The sequence below is a fragment of the Beta vulgaris genome, chromosome 2 (assembly GCF_026745355.1).
Source record: "Beta vulgaris subsp. vulgaris cultivar EL10 chromosome 2, EL10.2, whole genome shotgun sequence".
NCBI lineage: Eukaryota > Viridiplantae > Streptophyta > Magnoliopsida > Caryophyllales > Amaranthaceae > Beta > Beta vulgaris.
The window spans coordinates 22,777,820-22,789,764 of record NC_079203.1 but is presented as its reverse complement, the minus strand read 5'-3'; the positions used below and the strand labels follow the sequence as shown (position 1 = coordinate 22,789,764).

At 35.3% G+C, this 11,945-nt stretch overlaps 1 long non-coding RNA gene across 3 annotated transcripts; it reads right to left on the bottom strand.

Moving 5' to 3' along the window:
- Window positions 1-2,402: 2,402 nt before the first annotated feature.
- LOC104887107 (uncharacterized) lies at window positions 2,403-11,525 on the bottom strand. Of its 3 annotated transcripts, XR_008968002.1 has the most exons (4): window positions 11,090-11,525; window positions 10,795-10,974; window positions 6,622-6,709; window positions 2,403-2,735 (listed from the first exon to the last, which is right to left on the bottom strand). It is a non-coding gene; the product is annotated as an uncharacterized LOC104887107 (long non-coding RNA). The 3 variants fall into 3 exon arrangements; XR_008968001.1 differs by lacking the exon at window positions 2,403-2,735 and having other exon boundaries at window positions 6,442-6,709; XR_008968003.1 differs by lacking the exons at window positions 2,403-2,735; window positions 6,622-6,709 and adding an exon at window positions 10,275-10,346.
- Between the last annotated feature and the right edge of the window lie 420 nt (window positions 11,526-11,945).

Here is an 11,945-nt window from a genome sequence, read left to right as displayed (position 1 = left end):
GGTTTCGAAATTGGTCCAGTCCTAGGTACTAGGTCAACGGTGAACTCTACATCTCTCCTTGGTGGCATACCAGGTATATCTTCAGGAAAAACATCCTGGAACTCTCGGACTACTGGCACATCCTCAGGCCTCAACGGATCATCCTCAATTCTTCTCACCGAACACATAAAGAGAGGCCATCCCTTGTCTACGTAGTTCTTAAGTTGTAAGGCATTGATCACCTTAATTCCAGGTTCTCGAGGTATTCTCCTATATGACACTCTTTTTCCCGAAGGATCTCTCAGTTCCACTTTTTGCGCATCGCAATCTATCTTACCATGTACTTTCCAAGCCAATCCATCCCCAAAATAACATCTAGGTTTGATAAGTTAAACTCTATCAGATCAGAAGGAAAGAAACCCTCCCTATTTTTCAGTGGCAATTTTAGAAATCTTTTAGAGTAATTAACAGTATCCCCAGACGGAATGACTATAGGCATAGAAATCGACTCAGACTCGATCAATGTTAAAGTCCTAACAGTTGAATGGGCAATAAATGACAATGATGCTCCAGAATCAAACATACTTTAACAGGAGTGGAGTTGATAGAAAATGTACCCGAGACAACATCCCTTCGAGCCTCTTGTTCTCTAGTCGACATCATATAAGCCTTCCCATGCCCTTATCTTGGGAATTGGTTGCATTGTTCCCATTAGATGTCTGATTATTGGTGTTGTTTACAGGCTTGGAGTAGTTAGAATTCCCATTGTAAGCACTTCCCCCATTTCCATTCCCGTTTCCATTTCCATTTCGAGGTTTGTCCCCGTAATTCCCATTCTTTTGGCCATTGGGGTTCAGTTTGTTTCGATATAAGCACTCATATGCCCTATGTCCCAATTTCCCGCATTCTCGACATTCCACCTTGTTACCCTCACAGTCTCTACCAGGATGGTTGTTAGGGCACTTTCTACACCTATACACACGCTCAGTCTACGGTTATTGGTTTGTTGATTGCGGTTATTGTTGTTGGGATTAAGTTGTTGTTATTGGGTCCCTTACCGAAATTCCTTTGAGGGTCTTGATGGTTTTGGTTCCCATTATGTTCTTCTAAACTTCTGACCTCAGGGTTTGGATTATCCTTTCGTTTCTCACCCTGCTTACCCCCTTCCTCTCTCTTCTGATGGCATAAAGATGAGCAGCTTTGCCAAACACATGATCTAAAGAGGTGAATGTATCTCCCCCTAGTCTTCCTTGCAGGTCAAGGGTAAGTCCTAGTTCGAAACGTGAGGCTTTAGATTCCTCAGTAGGTGCTATTTCCGGGGCAAATCTCATCAGCTCAATGAATTTCCGGTAGTACTCCTCAACAGACAGAGTCCCTTGTTCCAACATCATAAATTCCTGGGCTTTCTGCTTCTTAAGGTATGGAGGGTAATATTTATCCCTGAAGGCCTTTTTGAAGGTTTCCCACCCAAAATCAGGCTGACTCAGGAGGTTGCTCTTAGCTTGGGTCCACCAGAAATGAGCATCTCCCTGAAGGTAGTAGCTCGCAAAGGGCACAGTTTTCTCATCAGGGCAGGATAAGGTGAAGAAAAGTTTATCGAATTCCCCAACCCAGTTCTCTAATTCTTCAGGTCCCCCTTTCCCATTCAGTATTGGTGGGTTCCTACGGGCAACCTTTTCAGATAAATCCCCTTCACGATTGTGACCTTGGGCTAGCTAGGTTGGCAGTGATTTGCACCAAGTCACCTATCGATTGCTCGATATTCAGATAGGTTTCAGGCGTGCCTCCCTCCCGAACCATTCTACGCTGAAAATAACATAATAGCTATCTCAGTGACACACACATCAACCTGTACTTTCTTAACCAAATACACATTGCACATATAGCAAGCAGTTGTCACGAACAAATATTAAGTCTTTAATGACTTGCAACACAAACATCTCACATGAGACGTCACAACCATAAAAAGGATTATCATAAAGTATCATTAAAGGTTTTGAAACATGTTATATATGTATAAGTATTTAAGAGATAAATGACAATACACTATTGATCCTTAGAGTCTGCTCACCAAAATGGATCATCACAGGATCAATAAGGCATAACCATGATCAACATACACAAACAAAAGCACGTAATCAGCAAAGCTGAGTACTATATAATAAGTAAATAAATAATCCTAACATGATACTACTACATAGCAACAAGAATAAATAATAAAATAACAACTTGGAGATAACTCTTACTAAACTAAATTTCACAACCAATAATTCAATTACTTAAATAGAATAGACAATGAAACGAGTTGTCTGACTAAAAACCAGCCTTCATTTTGGAATACGAAATACGGGTACGACTCCATATTCCCATGACTTATGATATCGAGGAACCTTTAAAATAAAAGGGGAACGACGATCAATCCGATCCCAGGAAAGCCATTGTAACACCCCCAAAATCCACACGCGTCTACCACTGCTACGTCGCGTCGACTTCGGGGGCGTTACCGCCGCGATGGAACGCAAGGCATAATAAAAGTTAACGATAACTTAAAACATTGTCTTGAAAACTAAAATGCAGCAGAATTAAAATATAAATACAACCCGGGAATCATCAACGACCCCTTTCATTCAAACCACAAACTATTTATGTAAGTCCTGGAAAAACCAATAATACTTATTTCAAAATGCTTTAAATGCAAATACCAAAGACAAGCCCCCGAATGCTCGGTATCATGCAGCAGCTCCAGCACACCTAGTCTGCTCCCCATTGTAGCATCAATGGTTCATCGCAGTTCATCAAACACATAATAACACCCAATCAGCTATGCTGAGTACGTAATGAACAATTGAATACATATAAGCATAAATGATGTACACATGAACAATCTTAAGCATGATGCTACATTATATTACATCCTTTAACCTTTAATCTTTAATCTTTATTTGGCATCGAACGGGCACCGTCATCTTACTAGAATCATACGAGCTACTGAATCCTTAATAGACACTAGGTCTATTAGATGAAATGCAAATATGGTTTTGTTCCGTCTCACACCCATCACCTTAGTATGCATACCCCCAAGATCGAACGGAACCTTCCGCCTACTTGAGTTATCAAAAATATAAGGACACTACTGTCGTCACAGTAGGCCTGCGTAGGAGCGTAGGACAAGTCCCACACTCCTCCCATTGTTCATCACTTGTAGGGAATCCAGCTACAAGTTATTGCCATAATTCATTTTAATATTAACCATTCATTTCATAACCACATAGAGTCATTTACCTGTTCTCTTAGTTACAATGCTCAAATTGTATCTCTTGTAACACTCTTGTTACACTATGGATACATAGAATCATTTTACCTGTCCTCTTAGTTACAATGCTCGAATCATATCTCTTGTAACAACCTTGTTACACTATGGATAAGATTAAAAATGCTCATGTTTATACTACGATAGAATTACGCATTCCAATGCAACATATCGATTTCAATTACAAATGTCTAACCAGATAATCTCAATCAATCAAACGTTCCCTATCATGCTTCTAGGTTCCAATAACATAGATTGCAACCTAATCATGATACTAATACTTGGGATTAAACTGGTACGCGTACGTACCTTGTAACGGAGAATTTTCGCTGTCTTAATCGAACGTTTCCGCTTATGAAATTGGGACCTAAACCGTTAAATTAAACTTTAGTGCTACGTCGTTGATAACATTAACAACTACTACGTAACTAAGACTATACGGTTTAATAATTCGAAGTAAACGATAACTAAACACCTTGTTTATGAATTTTCGTTACTTTTCTATTATAAAGAGTTTAACGTTTTTTAGGGATTAAGGTTAATGAACATACTAATATTAGTTAGTGTCATTAGTCCACTATCTTTACCAAACCAATTACATTATAAGTCCAACCATGTTTTATGTCCAAAGTCTTATGTCCAAAAGTCTTAGGTCCGATCTAGTATTATGTCCAAAAGTTATATTCGCAATTATAGTCAGAATAATAAAATGAACTCATTAACTTGAATTATTAATTAACTAATTATAATTTAACATAATTATGAAAACATAAATTATAATTAAACTTAATATAATATTTTCAATATATAATTGGTTTTATATCGTTAAGCTCGCCGGCAATCAAGTTTCGGCGACCGATTTTCGGCAATGGCGCAACACCCACACTCGGCTACTCGCGCACGTCACCCCAAGCAGCAGCAGCAGAATCGTGCCGCCCTCGTCGCGTCCTTCGAGCCTTGCACCAGACCCTCAACCCTCGTCGCTCAGCGCTCAAACCACTCGCCTCGCGCTACATCCGCGTCTGTCGCCCGCGAGCCTCGCAGTGTCCCGCACAACCTCTCGCACGAGGACCTGCTCGCTTGTCTCGCGCACCCTCGTCGCGCGCTTCGAGCCCCTCACACAACGTCGCGTCCTGCCTTCACTCACACACTCGCTTGCACCCGAGCCTCGCTCGCGCCGAACTTCGAACGCACACCACTACGCTCGCGAGCCTCGTCGCTCGCCACACCTCGACGATGATCCGAGAAGGAGTACAGCGAGGGAGACGAGAAGAGCGAAGGTCAGCGAGAGAGGAGAGGAAGAATCAGCGAGGGAGAAGAGGAGAGCAGCGAGAGAGGAGAGAGAAAAAAGTGGAGTGACGGCTGAAGGAGGAGAGGAAGAAATTTAGGGTTTCTGAGATTTCTCCTCTTAATTTTCCTTTTTATACCCTTCTAAAAGTGGTAACCTTAGATCGGGTGAACTCGGTTTACCCTTTATAAATCCGAAATTAACACAACCGACTCGTATTATTATTATTCTATTCTTATTATTCTCTAAATAATACTAAAATATCATTTAATTATTTTCTTGGTATTTCTTAATTATTACGAATTAATTCTAGAAATACGGAGTATTACAACCATGGCTACCGAAGTATTTCAACTCTCTACCAGTCTAAAGGCATTGCTATCCACGTTTCACTTTATATGATTTACCATTTATTACTTGTTATGACTCACAAGCAAGACAGATAATATAATGATCAAATAATACAACTTCCATTTTTATCTTAGGATTAGATAATTGATCACACAACTTAACAACCAAGATTAATTCATTCTTTACTCCAATCCTCTTATTTGTTGAACGTAGCTAACAACCAAACTACTTTGAAAGATATAAAAATATCAACTTACCAAATAAGGTCATCGGTTCTCATAGAGTAGTGAAATAATAATGAAAAGGGAACAACCAAAGATTAATTCATTCTTTCCTCCAATCCTCTTATTTGTTGAACGTAGCCAACAATCAAACTACTTTGAAAGATATAAAAATATCAACTTACCAAATAAGGTCATCGGTTCTCATAGAGTAGTGAAATAATAATGAAAAGGGAACAACCAAAGATTAATTCATTCTTTACTCCAATCCTCTTATTTGTTGAACGTAGCCAACAACCAATCTACTTTGAAAGATATAAAAATATCAACTTACCAAATAACGTCATCAGTTCTCATAGAATAGTGAAATAATAATGAAAAGGTCCAAACCTATATATAAGTTTTCACTTATTAGAAACTCCCACCTTTATGTGTTTTTTTTCCTAAATTTCCACCTAAGCTTTACAAAACCTTTATAAACTCCCACCACTTAACGGATTTTGTCAAATTCCGTTAGTGGTGGGACCCGCATCAGTTATTTCTTTTGTTTTTCCCTCCAAACAACTCACTTCCCCCTTCTTATATAAGAGAATTTCCCTCCAACACAAGCAACAAACGGGGCAGACCTCCTTCTAATAAAATGTAGGTGAAGGATCAAAGGGTGAAAAGGGAAATTCTCTCATATAAAAAGGGGAAGTGAGTAGTTTGGAGGGGAAAACAAAAGAAATAATTGATGTGGGTCCCACCACTAACGGAGTTTGGCAAAATCTGTTAAGTGGTGGGAATTTATAAAGGCTTTGTAAAGTTTAGGTGGAAATTTAGGGAAAAAAAATAAAGGTGGGAGTTTCTAAATAAGTGAAAACTTAAGGTGGTTTTGTGCAAATTTTCCTATATATATATATATATATATATATATATATATATATATATATATATATATACACATATATAAGTGAGTTCATATGAGAATGAATTTTATGTGCTCTAAATCTTATGAATAAATGATGTAACTCTAATGAAAAAGTGACGTAACTTCGAAAAAAAGAATATTAGGAAAAGAATTTCAAATTTTTTTTTTTTTTTTGGGCTCAAATTTTATTTAGGGGGTATAACTCTAATGAACAAGTGTTGTAACTCTAACCCAATTGTGTGGTTGAGATTCATTCTCATTTCTGATGTAAAGAGCATTCTCACTTGATCTTGCCCTATATATATATATTATATATATATATATATATATATATATATATAACAGCCCGCACTTCCGAACTACTAACTAATCACACTTAAGATACACAAAACACAATCAATACTTAGCAAGCCTCGAATTTACATTTATTCACAGCGGAAACAATACCTATAAAAACGATCATGGATCTGTGGGTCAGGAGCCCACAACATAACAACTTGAAAATCAAATAACAGATTACGAATACTTCCAAAAAAAGCATCTAACTTTAACCTCAACCCACCATTCATAAACATAAAAATCTTCTTCTTGATCAATAATCATATTCCAAGTCCTCGACATCAACCCTGCAAAATCACTAACAATGAACCCTGCCCCCACCAGGACAGGTTCAAGAACAAAATCAGAAAAACTGAGTACACACACTGTCCAACCAGAAATTCATTTTAGTGGCTTAAATATATAGTTGTGCGGTTTATTACTCATCAAGTGGAATAATCCCAAACTTCAAAAAAACTTAAAATCAAATAGTTAGAAATGTTTTTATTACGACACCAGCAACCCTTAACTAGAAAGTCCGATAAAGAGTACTCATACATATACTACAGATAATAAGTTCCTTGCCATAAGGACAAATTTCAACAACAGTTGAATACATAAGCTCATCCCAAAACCTCATTTTTGGTGGCTTAAGACCATTCATATACAATTCATGCTAGAATTCGACATGCTTCACAAGTAAGGTGCTTGCTTAAAAATTTCAGGATTACTATCCTTGCACAATCGCATTAAAGTAAGAATTTTTATCATGAAGATCACCACTTAGATCATTCAAAACCCTTTGGGTCTATAGCATTTAATTTCATTGGGTAAAGCAATCACGAATAAAGAGGGGCTCCTTACACAAGGTGCCGACTGTCTCTAAGCTAATGGAGGTCGTCACCCCACCGTTTAAATATTTATGCTTGCAAGCCTTAACCAGGACATGTCCCATTTTTATTATTTGCTGGACTTCACCCACCCAGCGAGGGTTCGAAAGGAGATCACCCATCCTCCAAGGGTTGTTGTTCATACCGTACCTTATTTGGTATCGGCCTTTACCCACTTGTATCCATAGTTTATTTACATAAATAGTTTAAATGCACAGTTTATCAATACCACACGTGTTCCAAAGAACACATATTTATCCATGGAGAGGAAAAAGAATCACAACTACTATTGTGTTGCTAATCATTGCAAGACTTGGATCTTCTTTTGAAATCTTTTGTTTTACGTCAACAATTTCACATATTAGTTACGTATAAAGATATAAGGAAATAATCAATTCTTTACTGCTTGTAAAAGTCGTATAGGCACTTAGTGATCATTTAAACTTTACCAAAAGGGTTGAGTTAACTTGAACATTTGGAACTTTTGTCAAAATAATTACAGAAAAATACTGAACTTAAAATGAACATAACTTCCTGCTCGGTACTTCGAATTAGGAATTTCCAAAACTTAACCTCAATAACTTTTGGATCATGACTACTCAAAGGAACAATACCGCTCCATAACACATATTGAGCATCTCGCTCCATAAATGTTGTTTACTTTCCCCATAAAACAATACAAAATCATAATGCTTATTTTCTCAATAACACAAACTTATATCTTTCAAAACTTTATACTCTTTTCTTAATTCGTATCGCATACTCAATTCCAAAGTGTATCAACGACTTAAACTTCCGTCCGTAAATTAATATAAAACAAAACAAAGTTGAAATGTAATTAACATATCCAAAATACCTGAACCTCAATAATCTTATTATAACACAAACTCGAATCTCAAATAATCTCACTTACCTCAAATATTCTTTTAAAGGAAGTAATATACATAAAACGTATTCGAAATCAAATGTCTTTCGCAGTGAACCCATAACATAATCAAAATGTAAAATATGTTTCTCAAAGACTTATAAGATAATTACTATTATCGAGACCCAATTCTAAGCTCGTGCGATTAACCTGTAATATTTTACTTGTAGACTATAAGGTATCCTCTAACATGTTTTGGCAATTCCCTTCATCATAATAGTTTCTCTTTGTACTTGGACTTCCGTCTTTAACTTATAGCATCTAAACTATAGCATTCCAAAATTCTCATGATATGAATTTTCCCTTAAAGGTTTTCTTATTCCCAATACATGAACTTTCATTGCCAGAATATAACCTTATTACATTATCATAAATCACCTACAATTACTATGGCAAGTCAAAATATCTCACTCCATATTTCCAATACTCAACTCGTTGCCTCATCCTTCTTAAATTTATAATTCACAACCATACGTCCCCATGTATTTGTACTGAAAGCTCATATTAGTCTTAAACCATAGCTTAGTATTGTCATTATATAACTTTAATTACCATGCTCTCTATTATCTAGATTTATATTTTTCTTTCCCAATATCCATTTATATAATCTTACTCATCCAATAGAAGAAATTATGCTCCAAACTCTTTTACTTGACCCCTTTGCGGATATGATCTTTTATTACATAAGTATTGTAAATTATATCTCTCTAATCGATACTCTCTAAACCACCACCAAGATTGGATCCTTTATTTCACTGATACGACATTCATATCTCAAATCCTACACATCCTCTGAACTCAAAACCTCTCGTAACAACTCCATTAACTCATAAATTAATATTTGACCTTTGAAATTCACATCCAATTTACTATTCCCTAACTATCTAATCTACGTCAACACATAACATCTTCATTCTTAGTTAGAACCTCCCAACAATTACTTCATCCTTCAATTATGACATCACAAATCTTCATTCTTATATAATCAAGCTCCATATGTTTTTCGGAGATATCTTCGAGTGATACCATTCAGCCTTGTTTATACGCCATAAGTAAATCTTGGAATATTTGACTACTAATAATATCCTCAAAGCAACAATTGTATTTCTTAAACAGAACTTCACAAGTACCCATCTCACAGCAAACTCATTCTAACTTAGATTCCAAACTCCATATAACATAATTCATCCATGATATTCTGTAAAGATTAACTTGTTTCACTAGACTTACGTGTTTCCAAACTTAAATCCGAAAATAATGTTCATTAAATTGACCCAAATTTAGAGACTTTTTCCTATGAGAACTTCTTCATAAAAATTTAAGTAGGAGTAAAGTCCTCCCCGTCATTAATAGAACTAGAAAATTGATTTATAATTTCACGAGTCCATATTTGTTCATAACTCCAAGTCATAATTTTCAAAGTTCATGATCATATATAATCAAAATCTCAAACCATAATAAAGAGTTTTTCATACTTTCAGAATTCCATATAAAACTTATATCACAAATATTTTCACAATTGTCTTAAACCTAAAATTTTAACTCAACATCCTTGATCAAAATTTCTTTCTTTTTCTCTGAAACTTTCAAATATAACTATAGTTTAAATCGAGAGCAAGTTCATACATATATCGAGTCGACGTCCCGACTTAGTTCGTAAATCGAGAGTACTTGTTGTAAAACCATTTATATAGTTAGATATACTAAAGATCCTTGCTTTAATTCTCATAGCTACACTTTCATATAAAAGATCAACTTACTAAGCATAAGAAGCTTATTATAAATTCGATGTGGAAACAAGTAGGTTTAATAATATCACACATCTATATTATTGAAGGATTCAACTACCTCCAATCAGTTCTTCATAAAAATATCACTTAGTAAAACTCATCACTAAATAAGCTTTCGCTCTAGCTTAAAACCAAATATGTAGTTAACAACTCTTGTAAACACACGAATAACACTTTGAATAATTTTGTATTTATATAAAAGGCTTATTAAGCTCAGCACATGAAATCACATAAAACAGAATATAGATTCAAAGGTGGAAGGACATGTGTGTACCTTAAACGATTCCCAATAATTCGACATTCTGGATAACCAACTATAGCTCGAACTTCATAATTATCTCCATATACATACTCCAACAACGACCTCAAAACAATAACAACAATCATTAACCATCCTCACAACAATTTAGATAAACAAATTGAATTACTCATACTTTCTAAGCTCTTCCATGAACTAACCACCACAACTCTTATATACAACCCATTCTACTAATCCAACTCATCACAACATCAATTCCATCTCTAATTAACATCATTCTGATTTCAGAGAGTATTTTCAAACGACATAATTTATAAAAATCAATTTTTGTAAACTTACTTAAGAGGCTTACTTCATATTAGAAGCTTCAATCCAATAAGAAAGATAAAATATTCAATCTTTAAGTTTAACAACTCTTATCATAATTATATTTGCTAATCAATAACAAAATTGAGAACCAAGTTTATTTCTAAAATCAGAATATAAAATCCAATTGCACCACACTTGAATTGGAATCAAAGGAGATGAGGAATTAAGAAAAATTAGCTTATACCTTCATATGGAAAGGAATACCAAAATAATGGCAGCAACAAGGCAAACAAGCCAATCACGGTAGCAGCGCAACCCAAAGTACAACAGTAGTGCTGAACTTGTGTAAGGCGTAACTCATAGCTCCGAACTCCAAATTGAGCGATTTTTGTGCTCAAATTCATTAGCTCGAAGTGATCTACAACTTTGATTCAGAAACAAAGAGCAAAATTGGATTGCATGTTATAGATAATTGAGGAAACAGATTGTCGGAATAAAAACAGAGGAGAGAGAAATGAAGATAGGAACACCAAACTTACAAAGACCATAACTCATAGCTCCGAACTCCAAATCAAGTGATTTTTGTGCCCAAATTCATTAGCTCGAAGTGATCTACAACTTTGATTCAGCAACAAAGAGCAAAATTGGATTGCATGTTATAGATAAATGGGGCAACAGATTGGTAAATAAAAACAGAGGAGAGAGAAATGGAGGTAGCAACACCAAATTTGCAAAGACCATAACTCAGAGCTCTGAACTCCAAATCAAGTGATTTTTGGGTCTACGTTCAATAAATTTTCGAGATCTACAACTTTGATTCAATAATTTTGGGAAATTCCGACTTCAAAAATCCAGAAATTGAGCATGCACAGCACGGGGTATAAAATCAGAGGAGAGAGAAAATTATTGTTTGGGGTTTTATTTTGGTTTTAAGGTTTCTCCCAATTCTTAACCACTTGGGTCATTAAACTGAAATCTTAAGAGAATAATTGATCTATGGGAAAAAATACACTTTGGCACTTGATTGAGAAGTTATGAAGAGGAGAGAGTGATGCTCTAGCATCTAGAGTAGATAGCATGAGTGAGGAGACATAATTTGTAATTAAAAATGGGTTTCTCTTTATTTCAAAGCTTAAAATCATTAAGTCAATATCTCTATTATATAAAATTCATACTAACTTATTTGTGCTTGGAACTTACTTTAGACGATGAAAAATAATTCTCAAAGTAATTCCTAACTAATATGAACATAGCTAACTTTGACTAAAACGTGTCTGCAAATATAAGCTATTATACTCATCAAATCTCATTTATAAAGTCAGTATTAAACCTGCTTAAAATATAGGCTATTACATCTTGCCTATCTATATATATATATATATATATATATATATA